Raw genomic sequence first — 16092 nt, forward strand, 5'->3', positions numbered from 1 at the left:
TATTCCAAATGTGGTCTCACCAGCGCTCTATATAAGGGGATCACAATCTCCCTCTTCCTGCTTGTTATACCTCTAGCTATGCAGCCAAGCATCCTACTTGCTTTTCCTACTGCCCGACCACACTGCTCACCCATTTTGAGACTGTCAGAAATCACTACCCCTAAATCCTTCTCTTCTGAAGTTTTTGCTAACACAGAACTGCCAATGCAATACTCAGATTGAGGATTCCTTTTCCCCAAGTGCATTATAATGTATGTAATGTATGCCTGATATGTAAGACAAAGACAGGCTTGTAATATTATTATGGTATTTGGAGATATTGACTGGTTTGAATGTGTATTACTGAACTATTTAACTTGATTTTGTTATTTCTACATGTAAACACTATTTTTATATATTATTGCATCTGTCTTGTATGATTGAATAATGACTCACATCTCCTGGATATCTGCTGGAATCCCACATTTCCTCTGTGCATGTCTTTGATAACTTAAGGATCATTCTGCACACTCCTTAACACCTAATACATTATTAAAGTGAAGCCAACACAATTCTGGGTGAGCAGTAATGATAAACACAAGACATTATTGCTGATGCATTGTGAGTGTTGAAAAAGCCAAAAAATACCGAAAAGAAATTAGTATATGTTTCATTGATTATAGAAATGCCTTTGATCTTGATTGATCTTGTCAATCATGTCAAGCTGTGGAATGTACTCGAAAAAAATGGGAATCCCAAAACGTATCATTTCCCATTTACTCTGGGTTTATGAATTTGCACGTTGATGCAAGTTTGTCTATGAAGTCGTTGATGGTTTTGCCTTCATGTTGGCACCAATGATAAAATTTATTTCTGCTGACCATTGGAGGAGCTGAGGACGCATAATGGTCTTTTAGTGTAGTTTGCAGAGTTGTCCATGAAATGGATTTGATGTCTGTGGGTGCCACCAGGGTCTGTGCCATTTTATAGAACCTATGGCCCATAGGTTAGGAAGAGAGCCCTCTTCCTGTTGTTGGGTAGATCCTGGAAGTTGTTGGCTTCCAGGAACATGTGAAAAGGGCACATAGAGGTGTGCCATTCTTCCATATTCGGATTGAAAATTGCTGGAACTGGAGAGGGTTGAATAGCCATCTTCAAGTTTGGCCAGAGCAGGACAATGCTTATTTCTAAGATGGCCACAGATTTATTTATTTATTTATTTATTTATTATTTGGATTTGTATGCCGCCCCTCTCCGAAGACTCGGGGCGGCTCACAACAAGTGAAAAAACAATCCAATACATAATCCAATTAATTAAAATATGAAAAGTTTTAAAAAACCCTATACTAACATACACACACACAAGCATACCATGCATAAATTCAGCGGGCCCAGGGGGAGATGTTCAGTTTCCCCATGCCTGACGGCAAAGGTGGGTTTTGAGAAGTTTACGGAAGGCAGGAAGAGTAGGGGCAGTTCTGATCTCCGGGGGGAGTTGGTTCCAGAGAGTCGGTGCCGCCACAGAGAAGGCTCTCCCCCTGGGGCCCGCCAACCGACATTGTTTAGTTGACGGGACCCGGAGGAGGCCCACTCTGTGGGACCTAATTGGTCGCTGGGATTCGTGCGGCAGAAGGCGGTCTCGGAGATATTCTGGTCCGATGCCATGAAGGGCTTTAAAGGTCATAACCAACACTTTGAATTGTGACCGGAAACTGATCGGCAGCCAATGCAGACTGCGGAGTGATGGTGAAACATGGGCATACCTAGGTAAGCCCATGACTGCTCTCGCAGCTGCATTCTGCACAATCTGAAGTTTCCGAACACTTTTCAAAGGTAGCCCCATGTAGAGAGCATTACAGTAGTCGAACCTCGAGGTGATGAGGGCATGAGTGACTGTGAGCAATGAGTCCCGGTCCAGATAGGGCCGCAACTGGTGCACCAGGCGAACTTGGGCAAACGCCCCCCTCGCCACAGATGCCATGAGGTGCCTTTGTTCTGTCGTCCTTCTTCAACCACCTATATCACCAGTGTTACGATCTTCGTGGGAATGAAGGAGCGAGATATAGGAACAGTTTAACACATTTATTTCTCCAAAACTGAATGCAATACAAACCACCAGTAAGATGCAGGCAGCCTTTTAAGGGCTTCCCTGAAGCTTGCTGGCCACTGATAGCAGTTCATTTCTCCCACCGCTGGATTAGCCAATCAGCGGTGGCCGTGCAGATCAATACACCAGTCAGCAATATGTAACATTTCCCCTCAACCAAACTAACAAATGCTTGCTTAGCTAGTGTCAAAGCAGAAAACATTTCTGGATGACTAGCAATATGCTGACTTGCTCCAACACCCAGCAAATACTTTTGCTGCCAAGGAAAACAATGATAAAGAACCACTTGTCATGTGTTCAGTAGCCTTATCCCCTGTCTCACTGAGAAAACAAATTGGCTGATTGCAAGAAAGAGCAAATAAATAAATAAATAAATAAATAAATAAATAAATAAATGATGGATGGATGGATGGATGGATGGATGGATGGATGGATGGATGGATGGATGGAAGGAAGGATGGATGAATGAATGAATGAATGAATGAATAAATAAAATAATGGACATTACAGTGAAATGTTATTTATATGATAATGATATCAATCTATACCTCCAAATTTCTTCCCACCCTGTTAAAGGTACATTTGAGACATAATATTGAAATAATTGTTCTGATTTGAGGATAGAGCTGAAGAGCTCTAAGCATTCTTTCCTCTCTTCACCAAGTTACACTTCTTGAATGAGCAACAAAATGTGTCCCTTCTTTTTCTATTCTATAGCAGCAAGTCCCAGTTTAATTTTTAAGTTGCATATTGAAAATAGAGCTTCTTATACCAATTTGAACCTTATACTAAGCAAATTAGACATCTATGTCCTGTTGTGTTTCATGCTATGAAGGAGCATAGCCTATACTCTAATACATGTTAATGAGTCGTTTTAGCAGAAGCCTCTATAGGCTTGTTGTACACTTATCCTCATTAATTGCTTTCCACTGGGTCGCAATCATTCTTAAATGTTCTATTACCTCTTGCTTCATAATTTTCTCCACAATGTCTGTCTGATTTTCTCTTGATTAAAAAAAACAATGGTATTATGTAAAGATTATGGGAATGAGGTATTGAGAGTACCAAAAACTTATAAGCAGAGGTGAAATTCATCAGGTTCTGACAAGTTCTGGAGAACTGGTGGTGGAAATTTTGAGTAGTTCAGAGAACCAACAAATACCACCTCTGGCTGGCCCCAGAGTCAGGAGGGGAAGAGCACTTTGCATTATACTTCCCCTACCATGCCCACCAAGCCACGCCCACAGAATCAGTAAGGGAAAAGTTTGAATTTTACCCCTGCTTACAAGTTGTGTGAAAGAAATAAATTTATTTTACTCCGCTTTTCTTATTTGCTAGCCACTTCTTCTAGTAAGACATACCGTATTTTTCAAAGACTCACCTTCCCCCCCCCTAAAAGAGGCTGAAAATTTGGGTACATCTTATACTCCGAATGTAGTTTTTTCAAAGCTTTTTTCCCCAGCCCTAATGAGGCATGAACGATCTTCCCGCCTTGCAGTCCTTTTCATTGCTACTCCCTCCGAAGAATGCTTTTTCCAGCTCTAAGTCTTTGCAGGCTTTTTTTAATTGTTACTCCTTCTGAATAAGGTTTTTTAAAACCCTAACCAGGAGATAAAATAATGTGCTGAAGCTGACCAGACTAAGGAAGTATAGCCAAATGAATACCTGGTAGGCAGATTTCCTCCTCAAAAACTAAGGTGTGTTTTATATTACAGTGCATCTTATACTCTGAAAAATAGGGTACATTTTTAAAATAAAGGGCATTTCCTGCATTAATAGAGTAACATGTTATTGCAGGGATAATCATTTGAATCCACACTTACATGTACAGTGGTACCTCTACCTAAGAACGCTTCTACCTAAGAATTTTTCTAGATAAAAACCAGGTGTTCAAGATTTTTTCCCCTCTTCTTAAGAACCATTTTCTACTTAAGAATCTGAGCCCAGAAACATTTCCCAGGAAATTTGAGAACGGCACAAAGGCCCGGCCAGTTTCCTGCCATTCCCCCTTTAATCCCGGCCATCTCGGGCTTTTCTGGGCTGCCAGAGGAGCCTTTTGGTGATGCTTAAGGAGGCTTTGCCCCCCCATTTTCCTTTCTCTAGGCGCTTGGAGAGAGAATAAACCTCTGCCAGCGCCCAGAGAAAAGAAATGCTCCCTTTGCTTTGGGCAGCCCAGAGTGAATGGAGCATTTTCCTTTCTCTGGGCACTTGGAGAGGGAATGAACCACTTCGCTATGGTGACTCCCTCGCTCTGCCTCCCGCACACCCAGCGCGAGGTTGCCTCCTGGAGCATCTGGGTGCAGAAAGGCAAAAGGGGGTGCTTCACCCCGACTGGATCAACTCGACTTCAGCCAACCAAGGAGTCACCACAGTGAAGGAAAGGCGCCGGTTACAAAGCAAGTGAGTGAGAGGAGAGGAGAGCCCTTCAGCATGGGAAGGAAGAGGAAGCAGGTAGCAGCAGTAGCTGCTGCCTTTCGGTCAAAGGAGCAGGATGTTCCCCCTCTCGCCCGCCTGGGTTTCTCTCTCTGGCACAGGGTATGGGAGGCAACCTCACGCCAGGTGTATGGGAGGCACATGCTCCTCCTCACCACCTCAGAGTCCCCCCCTTTTTTTTAAGCCTTAAAGTTTTGGATTTTTTTTATTCCCCTCACTTTACCTTCTTCCTTTGGCAGCGACTGCCCTCCTCCTCTTCCCCCTCCTCCTCCTCCCACCCAAAGTCCCAGCTTTTATTTCTTTCCTAATGGGTTTTCACACATTATTTGCTTTTACAATGATTCCTATGAGGAAAATTGCTTCTACTTGCAAACCTTTCTACTTAAGAACCTGGTCATGGAACGAATTAAGTTTTTTAAGTGGAGGTACCACTGTTTTTGGAATTTACCTACTGAAATTAAGTGGACTTAAGTTAGAGACTTAAATTATTCTTTTAAAAAAATCTTCATCATTTCAATAATGTCAATTCATCTTCTATAAGGCTACATTACACAGAGTCTTTGGCCATATACATCTATAGTTCAGCACCGGATCGTGGGTGGCAGGAATCATTTTACAATAATAGTACATTACACAGAATTTCTCAGCAGATCCTTATGACGTTAAAGCTCCTAGCATGTGTATGCATGACAAATCATATTTCTAGCTACACAGTTTTCCCTAAGAAGACTAATTTCATGGACATTTCATGCCTATCCTTTCACATTTTGCATCAGCATAGTTGCTGGATAAGCCATCGATAATTTTATTCAATGCTAAAGCATTACAATTGGAGTTTTAACATTTAATTGAACATCATATTTCTTTTTCTATGGTATTTGACTTTACTAAGATGACTTTTCTTTCTTTTTTGCTCCTTATTATTTTTGCTCTTCATCCAACTGTAACTTACAATATCTTTCTGTGTTTTGCAATGTAATTTCTTCTGAATGAAATGTCAATGAAGATGGATGGAAGGCAGGAAAGTAGACAGGCAAGAAAGAAGGAAAGAAGGCTCTGGTAAGAACTATGAAAGAAGAGGAAGTAAAGTTCAATTGCCACGTCTTTCAGATATACTTGGATGATTTTAATTATCTTGATCCATTGTCAATCTGTATTTTAATGTGCATTTGGTCTATCCTAAAAAGATTACACTAGAAGACAAACTGATGAAATCCAACTGCTGTGCTTCTCATCAGCTTCAGTATCACTAATTAGAATATCATTCTGAAAAGGCTCTTATACAGAGGTATAAATTTCTTCAGTGGCTTCATTGCTGTGGATGTCCATTTTTTAAAAAAAGGTACTGCTGAGCTGAGGTTCTATTGCTTGGTTCTGTGCCAATCAACCAAAGGTGAACAGTCTATGCAAAACTGCAGGATGAGATGGTTGAGGAAAAACCTTTGTGGTATTTTTCAGTAGCATTTTCATGCTTTGAAAATTAAGGTAACAAACATTAACACGAATCCCTCATCGCAGTAGAAAGCTTGCAGTGTTAAAGGCAATATAATCTGAACAGCGGTTTTCCATTAGAAAAGGGGTAAAATAGAGAAAGAACCCTCGAGCAAATTCCTACTATCACGACAGACATATAAACATAACCAGCCAAGTTAGAAATCAAATTCACAGCGTGTTCCATTTACGTCCTGCTAGCGTGAAGAAAAGCTGTCTTTTTGTCTTCAGAAGTTTGCAGGGGAAATAAGCAAGCTGTCAGGCGGCGGAGACAAATTACTATTTAAATGGCCAGTAAAACAGGAGATACATTTGTGATAGCTATTTAATTTTCAACATTTTTTTTCTAGCAGCCCAAGAGATCAACCAACCTCACACATTTTAAATTAGCAGGATTTTAATTTCATATTGTACAAGCTGTTTTACAAATTCATATTTTTAAATTCAGAAGGGAAATAATCTCATTTGAAAAGATGACATTTTACATTAAGATTAAAAGAGAACCACTGATTAAATGAAAGAGTTTGGGGAAAAGGGAGGGGGATGCACTGATCAAAGTAAGATCACAGTTCAACCATATACAACAAGTTGCGGTAAAACCCAGCAGTGCTCCTATAAGGTAGACTTGATCTAAGGGGCATACTTTAAAGCACAAGACTTGCATTTCTACTGGACAACGATTATCCTAGATCAGTAAGGCAATTCATCTGCGAAAACCTGGTGTTAAATGTGGAATAAAATACTTAAACAGGCAATGATAAAGAAAGAAACGGTATATGTGAGGGATGCAAAGTCAATGCTGATACATTACATTGCTTGTAAAATATCAAAAATGCATTACCCTTCCATTAGATTAAAGCATAACTCTGTCCACAAGACAAATAAATCAATACGGTTAATCACTTCTAAAAACTCTGCTAATGTCCACTGAGGTTTTCTTGCTTAGAAGGAATGACTGTTGACAATTGAAAAGCAGGCATCCAATTCATTTTCTACTTACTGTGGACATCAATTCTCTTCCTTAGGAGAAATGTGCAGCTGATGTTTCAACGTCTTTTCCAGCTATGTGACATCTCTGCAGTTATCATCTGGTGACCCTTTTGCTCTAAAGATCTACAAGAATCCAGCCTTTCTGAAAGCTCATTGCATTTATGCAAGTGGCAATGTACACGAGGGTTCCTGCAAAGTCAATAATTCTTTCTTTGGGGCAATTTTAGAAGCTGTTTTATGGCCCCTGCATCACTTTTGTGCGCACAGAGCTGTCCTTGATATTAAAATAAAGGAAGACACTTGTCTAGAATATCAAAACTGGCCTTTTCACAGAGATGTAGGTTGGAGTTAGTGTGAACATCCTTCATTTCACTGGTGAAATGATCTTTCTGTCATATGTCCTGAAAACATCCTCAGGCAGGAATCACAACTTTCAATAAGGAAGTAATTAAATAAATTAAATAAATAGCTCGCCAATGTGTTACAAGACTTATTTAAAATCTACTTATAAATTTTGGGAAAATAGGGTCCCTTTTACTAGATGATGAGATATTTGAAACAACTTCTCTTCCCTTAGGTGGAATTTTAAGTGTGTAAGCTGATCTCTGTGGTCACAACTTGTTTTCATTGTGATTGTAGAGGCACCCAAAAGAGGCTTTGATATGTGTCAGATACGTTTTGCTTCTGTTATTTCAATTCTTGTCATGTAAGTCTCTGAAGGCAAGTTGCCAGTATCTTAAATTCGATTCCAAAGTGGACCATTTCAACAGAGAATTTATTTCTAAAAACTTGGGGAAAATGTGTCAGGAATGAAGGGATGGTTCATATCTGTGGATATTCGCAGACAAGGACATTGGAAGAAATGTTTATTTCTAGTGTTTTACTGGCAAATGTAACCAACAATGAATATTTTAAATCCATCTCTGCAATGAAACTCTTTTATATCATAAAGGTAAAATAAAGGGGGGGGGGGGAAATGGCTGCACTAGATTTGAGCTAATGTCATTTAGCATGTAACATTTGTTTTGTTGCCACATTGCCAAGAGTGTCCTGCAACATTTCTATCAATTCTTCTATACTCCACCTCTCAAATATTTGGACTTTGATTGTCACAGATATTTCTTAAAACTAGGGTCTGCAGGAATGATTTCATTTTGTCATATTTTTTTGCTAAGGTGATTATATTATATATTCTATTTCTGACCCTATTTAATTATTTCAGAAAATAAGTCAGAAGATATATCAAGGCAAGTCAGAAGGATTTTTTCCCCCAGAACTTTTTACAGAGATGTCACCCAAATGTGAATTGCAGCTTAGCAATAGCATTTAGACTTATATACCGATTCATAGTGCTTTTACAGCTCTCTCTAAGTGGTTTACAGAATCAGCATATTGCCCCCAACAATTTGGGTTCTCATTTTACCCCCCTCGGAAGGATGGAAGGCTGAGTCAACCTTGAGTCGGTGGTGAAATTTGAAATGCTGAACTACAGCTAATTGTATAAAATTGTATAAAACAGTTTATGACATGAAATTATCATAAAACTATTTATGAGATCATACAAAATATTAGGAAAAACGCTTCCTGCTCTGATGTTTTTAGATAGATATTTTTAAGATAGATACATGTCTTAATATATCCCAGCGTTTTAAATGAAGGCAGTGTTTTAGAAGCTCTGACACTGTTGAAAGTACTGATCAATCTGGTAAGAAAATGTCCCTGAAACGATGACCTAGTGGGTCACAGGTTTTCTAGTATGAGATAAATTCAGAGCCTCCCATTTCCCCAACCCTACTGAAGTATGCTGATCCAGCATATAGATAGTTGGTGGCAAGGTCCCAAGAACTATTGTTTATGATCCCTTTAGTTTTAGGAGTGGTCAGCTTTACAATCAAATAGCTCATTTTGTGGGCTGTTTCTGACAGAATACCACCGATAGTAATTTTCACCTGCCGCGCTATCCATAATCATAATTGAGGTCTCCGAACTGGACATGTTTGTCACCTCATTCTAACCCCAATCAGCTAATGGATTTATGGGTCAAGACCACTGTATATAATACTCAAATTTATGATTTAATAAAAGCAGAGCTTTCCAGAAGCTAACCTAACTATTTTAATGAGCGATAACAGGCAGTTAAGTGAAGTGTCCATCATGTCCTTTAAAAAAGGGTGGGAGGAAAGCTGTGTGTAGGCAGTTGTTTCTTAAGTTATGAACTTCCATTTCATATTGATGTAAGTCAGAAACTTACATTGAATGCATAAACGTCTGTACACACAGAGAAATTATAACTCAGAACTCTGAAGAGAAGCCTTCTGAGATGTGATAATGGATGCTGTTATAACTAGATTTGCGGCATACATACGAGGGTTGCCAAGAAAGCACAACATATTTTTCCTTCAACAATTATATATTATTCTATAGCCTTCCTCCAGCGAGACACAAGGGTGTGTATGCCCTGTCGGTACCACTCCTTGTTCTGGTCATGAAGCCATTTCTGCACTGTGTGAATCACCTCTTTGCCATCCTCAAAATGTCTTCCATGAATGGCATCCTTTAATGGCCCAAACAAGTGGAACAAACGTTTGTGAATGTTCCCCACAGTTTCTTTCTCTGTAATTCAATGATGACGCGCTGCTTGTAACGTACATCACTTACAGACGCCATTTCGAAACACTGCTGCAGCTACGCCATCTGTCTGAAGAAACGCAAAATTTACACACGCACTCCTGACAATTCAAATAATGTATATCTAAAGTTTCGCATTCATGCTATTACTGTAGCCTGATGGAAAAAATGTGGTGCATTGCTTTCTGGGTGACCCTCGTAATGCTATCCCAAGTGTTAGACTAATTCTAATTTGTTTCATTTCCTTCCAAAGGAAGTAGTGTTGACAGAAAGGGATGAAGGGGTCTCCTTCCATTCCAAGCATTTCTTTTGGAGAGCTCATTGCTGTCAAAATCTCAGCGTTATCAACACCAGTATGACTAAGATTGTAAATGACCTCCAAATCAGAAAGTCACTTTCCCCGAGTTTTCAGCTAGCTCAGTGAAAGCAGAAGCACACTTCCACAGAATTATCTATGAATCAGAAAATCAATTAGAGAAAAATCTACCTATAAAGCCCGTCATGGCATTGGACCAGAATATCTCCGAAACCACCTGCTACCACACGAATCCCAGCGACCGGTTATGTCCCACAGAGTTGGCCTTCTTCAGGTCCCGTTGACTAAGCAATGTCATCTGGTGGAACCCAGAGGAAGAGCCTTCTCTGTGGTGGCCCTGACCCTCTGGAACCAGCTCCCTCCAGAGATTAGGATTGCCCCCACCCTCCTTGCCTTTCGCAAATTCCTTAAAACCCACCTCTGCCATCAGGCATGGGGGAATTGAGACATCACCTCCAGGCTATATAGTTTTATGTATGGTATGCATGTGTTGTATGTTTTTTAAAATAATGGGTTTTTAGATATTTTTTAAATATTAGATTTGTTTATTGTATACTGTTTTATTACTGTTGTGAGCCACCCCGAGTCTGCGGAGAGGGGAGGCAGACAAATCTAATTAATATTAATATTAATAATAATCTTATTAATATTAATAATAACAATAATATTAATAATATTAATAATATTAATAATATTAATATTAATAATAATAATAATAATAACAACAACAACAATACTTCATTGTTAGGACACACCATTAGTGGTGCTGTAGAAAAATACACTGCTCAAAAATAAAAATAAAGGAAACACTCAAATAACACATCCTAGATTGGAATGAATGAAATATTCTCATTGAATACTTTGTTTTGTACAAAGTTGAATTGTCAATCAGTGTTGCTTCCTAAGTGATCAGTTTGATTTCACAGAAGTTTGATTTACTTGGACTTATATTGTATTGTTTAAGTGTCCCCTTTATTTTTTTGAGCAGTGTATAACCAGCCCTTGAGTGACAGTGGCAGTTGTTTTGGGAATTGCCATCACTAAACAATGTAGTTGTAAAGCATGACATGACGTGATTGCATCGCTTAGCGATGGCTATCCAGGCAGTCCTGGTTGTTGTTGCAGGGATTTGCAACAAGGGATGTAAATCTTTAACTGAGAAGCAGAAGGAGGGGGCTGTGTTTGGGAGGGGAGCCCTGAGAGGTCCAATGCAGACTGTGCACAAATTGCAGTGCAATGCAAATTCAGGCAGTCTGGAAAAAGAAAATGTGGGGTAGAGGCATGAATGAATATGGGAAGACTGGAGAAAGAGAGCCCTGGTATGTGTAAGCAAAGAAAGGCTCAGAGAGGAAAGAGCTACCCAAGCAACTTGTGACCTTCCCTGCTAGCTTCCTATTGATTTTGCATATGAGAGGCCAGAAGAGAAGGACAATAACAGTGATACCTGTCCATAGGATACTGCAACTGCTCATAATTTGTTGCCAAGTATCCAAATTTTGCTCACACAACCATGGGACACTGCAATGACTGGAACTTCAAGGTCCAGGGGCATTGCCATCATAATTTGAACAGTCACAGAATGAATGAATTAAATACTACTGGTAACCACAATTTTAGAGTCCCCAGATGTGGCGTTGCAGGCAAACCGCAACTGTAACACCAGACTGCCTAGTGAGCATAGCAAACAATTATTCTTTTCAGATTAAGATGTATATCTGCAGCTGAAAGGAAATCTCATTGGATATAGTAAATTTGATGTTTAAGAAATTATGTACAATTTAAGATTGCACTGATAGGCTTCTGAAGCACTCCTGTGCAATTAATTAATGTTGCAGGATCATCCCATTTTATTGATATGCAATGAGCTCAAAAACATTAGTCTAAATTAAAGTCTTAATTAACTAATGCCAATTTCGCTTAATGAGGTAAGGAGACTTCATTTTTTGATTTATTACTATCATCAACATCATCATTTATTTTTTTCTTAATATATAATCCCACTGGTCCAGTGAAACATCTTCAAAGAAAAACCAGAAGGCCCAGTTGCTTCTTGAAAATAATCCCACTAAAATATGAAAAAAACCCCAACAATTAATTGATTGAAGTTTTCCATCCTCCTGCAAGAAAATATATTGGAACAATTAAGATATATTTCGTGGGAGACAATTCCTAATTGTTCATATGAACCAAACCTAATGGTTCATATAATTGGTACTTTTTGCTTTTTGAATATAATATTTATTAAGAATTTTAATTGCAATAGTAAAAACGAAATTAAACTAAACTTAGAGAAAGAGAAAAGAATGGGGAACAAAAGAATGAAAAGTGCAGCAGAAAATAATAATAATAATAATAATAGTAATAATAATATATACTAGTGATATCCATCCTTAATCATATGTATAAGCATGTTTAATAACTGTTCACCCAATGTAAAAGTAAAAACAGATATCTCTTAATTCTATATCCTATCCTTTAACAATACAAAATAATTAAACATCAACTTTTCAATTGTGGTGGCAACAAAAAAAATCCATAAAGGGTTACTAGGACTTTGCAAAAGCATGTCCTATTTAAATTTTGCAAAAGCATGTACTATTTAAATTTTGCAAAAGCATGTCCTATTTAAATTTTGATCAAATAAATCAACTTTAAATTCATTCCTGTAATAGACTTAATTTTTAATTCAATCAAACATTGTCATATGATTTTGTCTCATTCATATTTATACCATTGCATAAAATTCTTCAAGGCTTTAAAAAGTCATTGTAGCTCCAATAAGAAAACTTTTTTGGCTTATCCCAAAGGTGCTTTTTCAAGAGGCAACTGGACTTTCTGGTTTTTCTTTGAAGATGTTTCCTTTCCCATCCAAGAAACTTCTTCAGTGAAACATCTTCAAAGAAAAAACAGAAGGTCCAGTTGCTTCTTGAAAAAGCACCTTTGGGGCAACCATGACCTGGATGATTGAGAATCTCCGTCAGACATTTTGGCTTATCATTTCACTCCTGGTATTTCATTTGTATTTTATTTTTAATTTTGAAACTTTCAGCCAGTTTCCTTTATATATTCAGTAAAGCATCCATTAATGCCTTAAAATCAGCAGAAGGGCCAACTGGGGCAAGTGATGAAATGTGTACTATAACATCAATACAAATACAAAAGGATGGAATTTGGATTATGTATCATGATACATGTAAAGGTATTTACAGAATTATTTCATACAAAAGACAAGATTAGTATCACAAGTGGAAAGAGCTGAAGAAGTTTCTTGAATGAGAAGCCAAACATCTTCAAAGAAAAACCAAAAAGTCTGGTTGTCTCTTTAAAAAAGCACCTTTGGGACAAGTGGAAATGCAAACTCATCCTCATGTAAATGTATGCAACATAATTGAACAACACTCGTTTCATCATTTGTCTCATTCTGCAGACATTGCAGGACATGTTTTCTCAATTTTAACTTTGGTAAATTTACAAATGGTAATTGAAGGAATCACCAGAAGTTGAACTGGAATTGGGAGTTTTTTACCTAAATGCTGAAAGAAAAATAATAATAATAATGATAATGATAATAATGATAATGATAATGATAATGATAATGATAATGATAATAATAATAATAATAATAATAATAATAATAATAATAATAATAATAATAATAATAATTTATTAGATTTGTATGCCGCCCCTCTACGAAAACTCCATCATTACAATTTCCAACAATCTGGGGGGGAAATCCTTCTGTTTAAATCAAAATAAAGCAAGGATAGCTAGTCAATTAGCTTTTGTTAACAGAAAGTGACATTTGTAACCCTTTGGATACAAAAACAAAATCAAATAGCTTTTAAAAATGACCTGGCTCATTACCAAAACCTTCCAGAGTTCCTAGGTCGCAAACCATAGCTTTTCTGATTCTCACTGTTTTATATCACCCATAAATTCATTCCTAATTGCTATGCAGGACAAGAAACTGTCAGGACAATGCCTCACAATTCTTCAACTTATAGCTCATCAGGCAGAAATGTTTGGTGCAGGGGCAAAGCTTCTATTTGTGCCAACGTTTTGGGGGCTTTTTTTTTTTTTTTACAAAATCAACAACACTCTGTCCTCCAAGTGCTGCCTGATTTTACTACACCTTTAATGTTGTATAATCTGATTATTAGTACCATTCAGTCTAATTGATATAACCTTTGGCCCCCTTATTTTCTTATTCTCAGAACATAAAATGTACTCAGATATAATTGAAGCAACAACCCAAATCTTACTGGGTTTCATATGTTTACTTTCAAAATAATTCTATTTGATTAAAAAGAGCATTCATTTCATGTACTCATAAGATTGCAGCAAATTTATTTATTTATTTATTTATTCATTTTATTCGTTTTATTCTTTTATTCATTTATTCATTCATTCATTTATTTATTAGATTTGTATGCCGCCCCTCTCCGCAGACTCGGAGCGGCTGGGTTTCAAACAAAACAACCTTTATCCTGTTTTCCCCAAAATAAGACATCCCCTGATAATAACCCCAACGGGCTTTTGAGTACATGGCAATAAGGCCAAGCGCTTATTTCAGGATTCAAAAAATATAAGCCAGGGTCTTATTTTCTGGGAAACATGTAAACATGGAAATAGAGTTGGCCTTCTCTGGCTCCCATTGACTAGACAATGTCACTTGGCAGGGCCTAGGGGAAGAGCCTTCTCTGTGGGGGGGGGGAGCGGACCTCTGGAATCAGCTCCTCCCCAGTGATTCGTACTTCCGCCACCCTCCTTGCCTTTCACAAGAATTTGAAGATGCACTTGTGCCAACAGGCTTGAGGACACTAATATTTAGAGCCCCTGCCTATGAATGAATGTTTGCTGAATGGGAAATATGTTGATGGACTGTATATGACTGCTTTTTAGATTAAACTGGGGACTGTTTGTTTTAGTTTTATTGGATTTCAGAACTGTATTTTTTCATATGTTGTAAGCCGCACATTTATTTTGCACAAGGCTGAGACTGTTCATTTCCTGTGCTGTACATACCATTCCAACTGCTTCTTTTGTTTTTCTCCTTTTCACACAATCCTTCTCTATTGCCTGATCTTTGAGAGGACAAGACCAGGTAATGAGGGAGGGGAGAAGGGTTTGAGACAATAAAAAAACTTTAAAAAGTCCAAATATTACCCTAATCAAAGGAAGGACGGTAATAACATCCACCAAGACTAGATCCTTTACTCGATTTGCATGCCAAATACACCATAGTTTTCCAGCTTCATAGAAGAAGTTCAAGAGGCCAAAATACATCACAACAAAAATACTTTGCAACAGAAGGAGAGTTAATCTACTTCCTGGGTGCCATGCTCATGATATTGCTTGGACCCTACTGAAGGTTATGCTTTTAAATATTTTAATTGTCTATAAGCAATAGCCCTTTCTACCCTATTATTTCAAATTCTTAAAAGAGAAAGAGAAGCATTCATAAGTTCAATTTTTAAAAAAGCAAAATCACCACATCACTTACTTTCAATCAAATGAACTGTAAGGATGGCCCCACCACACAATTAAGATAGTAATTTAAAAAAAATTCAGCTTCATAAGGGGTTAGAAACTCAGGATTGGTTATGTAAAGGGCTGCACTAAACAACTATTACTGATAAGAAGGAAAATAGGTTCTGACATCCATTCAGCACAAACCATCGATGCTTCTCAGTAGGAGACTGACTGCCAAAACTTTCAGCTGCAGAAACACACAACAGGAGCACTAAAATTATTGATTTCTTTCCTCAAGATTATTGACTACAACTGAAGAGCTGTAAAATAGAATCTAATTATCTCCATAAGAGGCAACAGGATGAAAAAGAAAGGTCAGAAAGGAGAACTGGGGATGGAGAGTGGAGGGGAGCGAAATGGTGTCCTTGAAGTCAGATTTAGGGAACACATCCTTGACTGTTCAAGGGTGAATTACTATACAGAAATTATCATTCACCCTATACTGAACGTTGAACTATCATTCTGTGGACAATTCTTTGCCTGAATTTGGATGGTAGCAGTCTATTTCCCAGACCAGCGTTTCCCAACCGCTGTGCCGCGGCACAGTAGTGTGCCGCGAGACAAGGTCAGGTGTGCCGCAAAGTTCCGCTTCCAAACCGGAAGTTGAGTGTCCCGG

The sequence above is a fragment of the Erythrolamprus reginae genome, chromosome 2 (assembly GCF_031021105.1).
Source record: "Erythrolamprus reginae isolate rEryReg1 chromosome 2, rEryReg1.hap1, whole genome shotgun sequence".
Taxonomy (NCBI): Eukaryota; Metazoa; Chordata; class Lepidosauria; order Squamata; family Dipsadidae; genus Erythrolamprus; species Erythrolamprus reginae.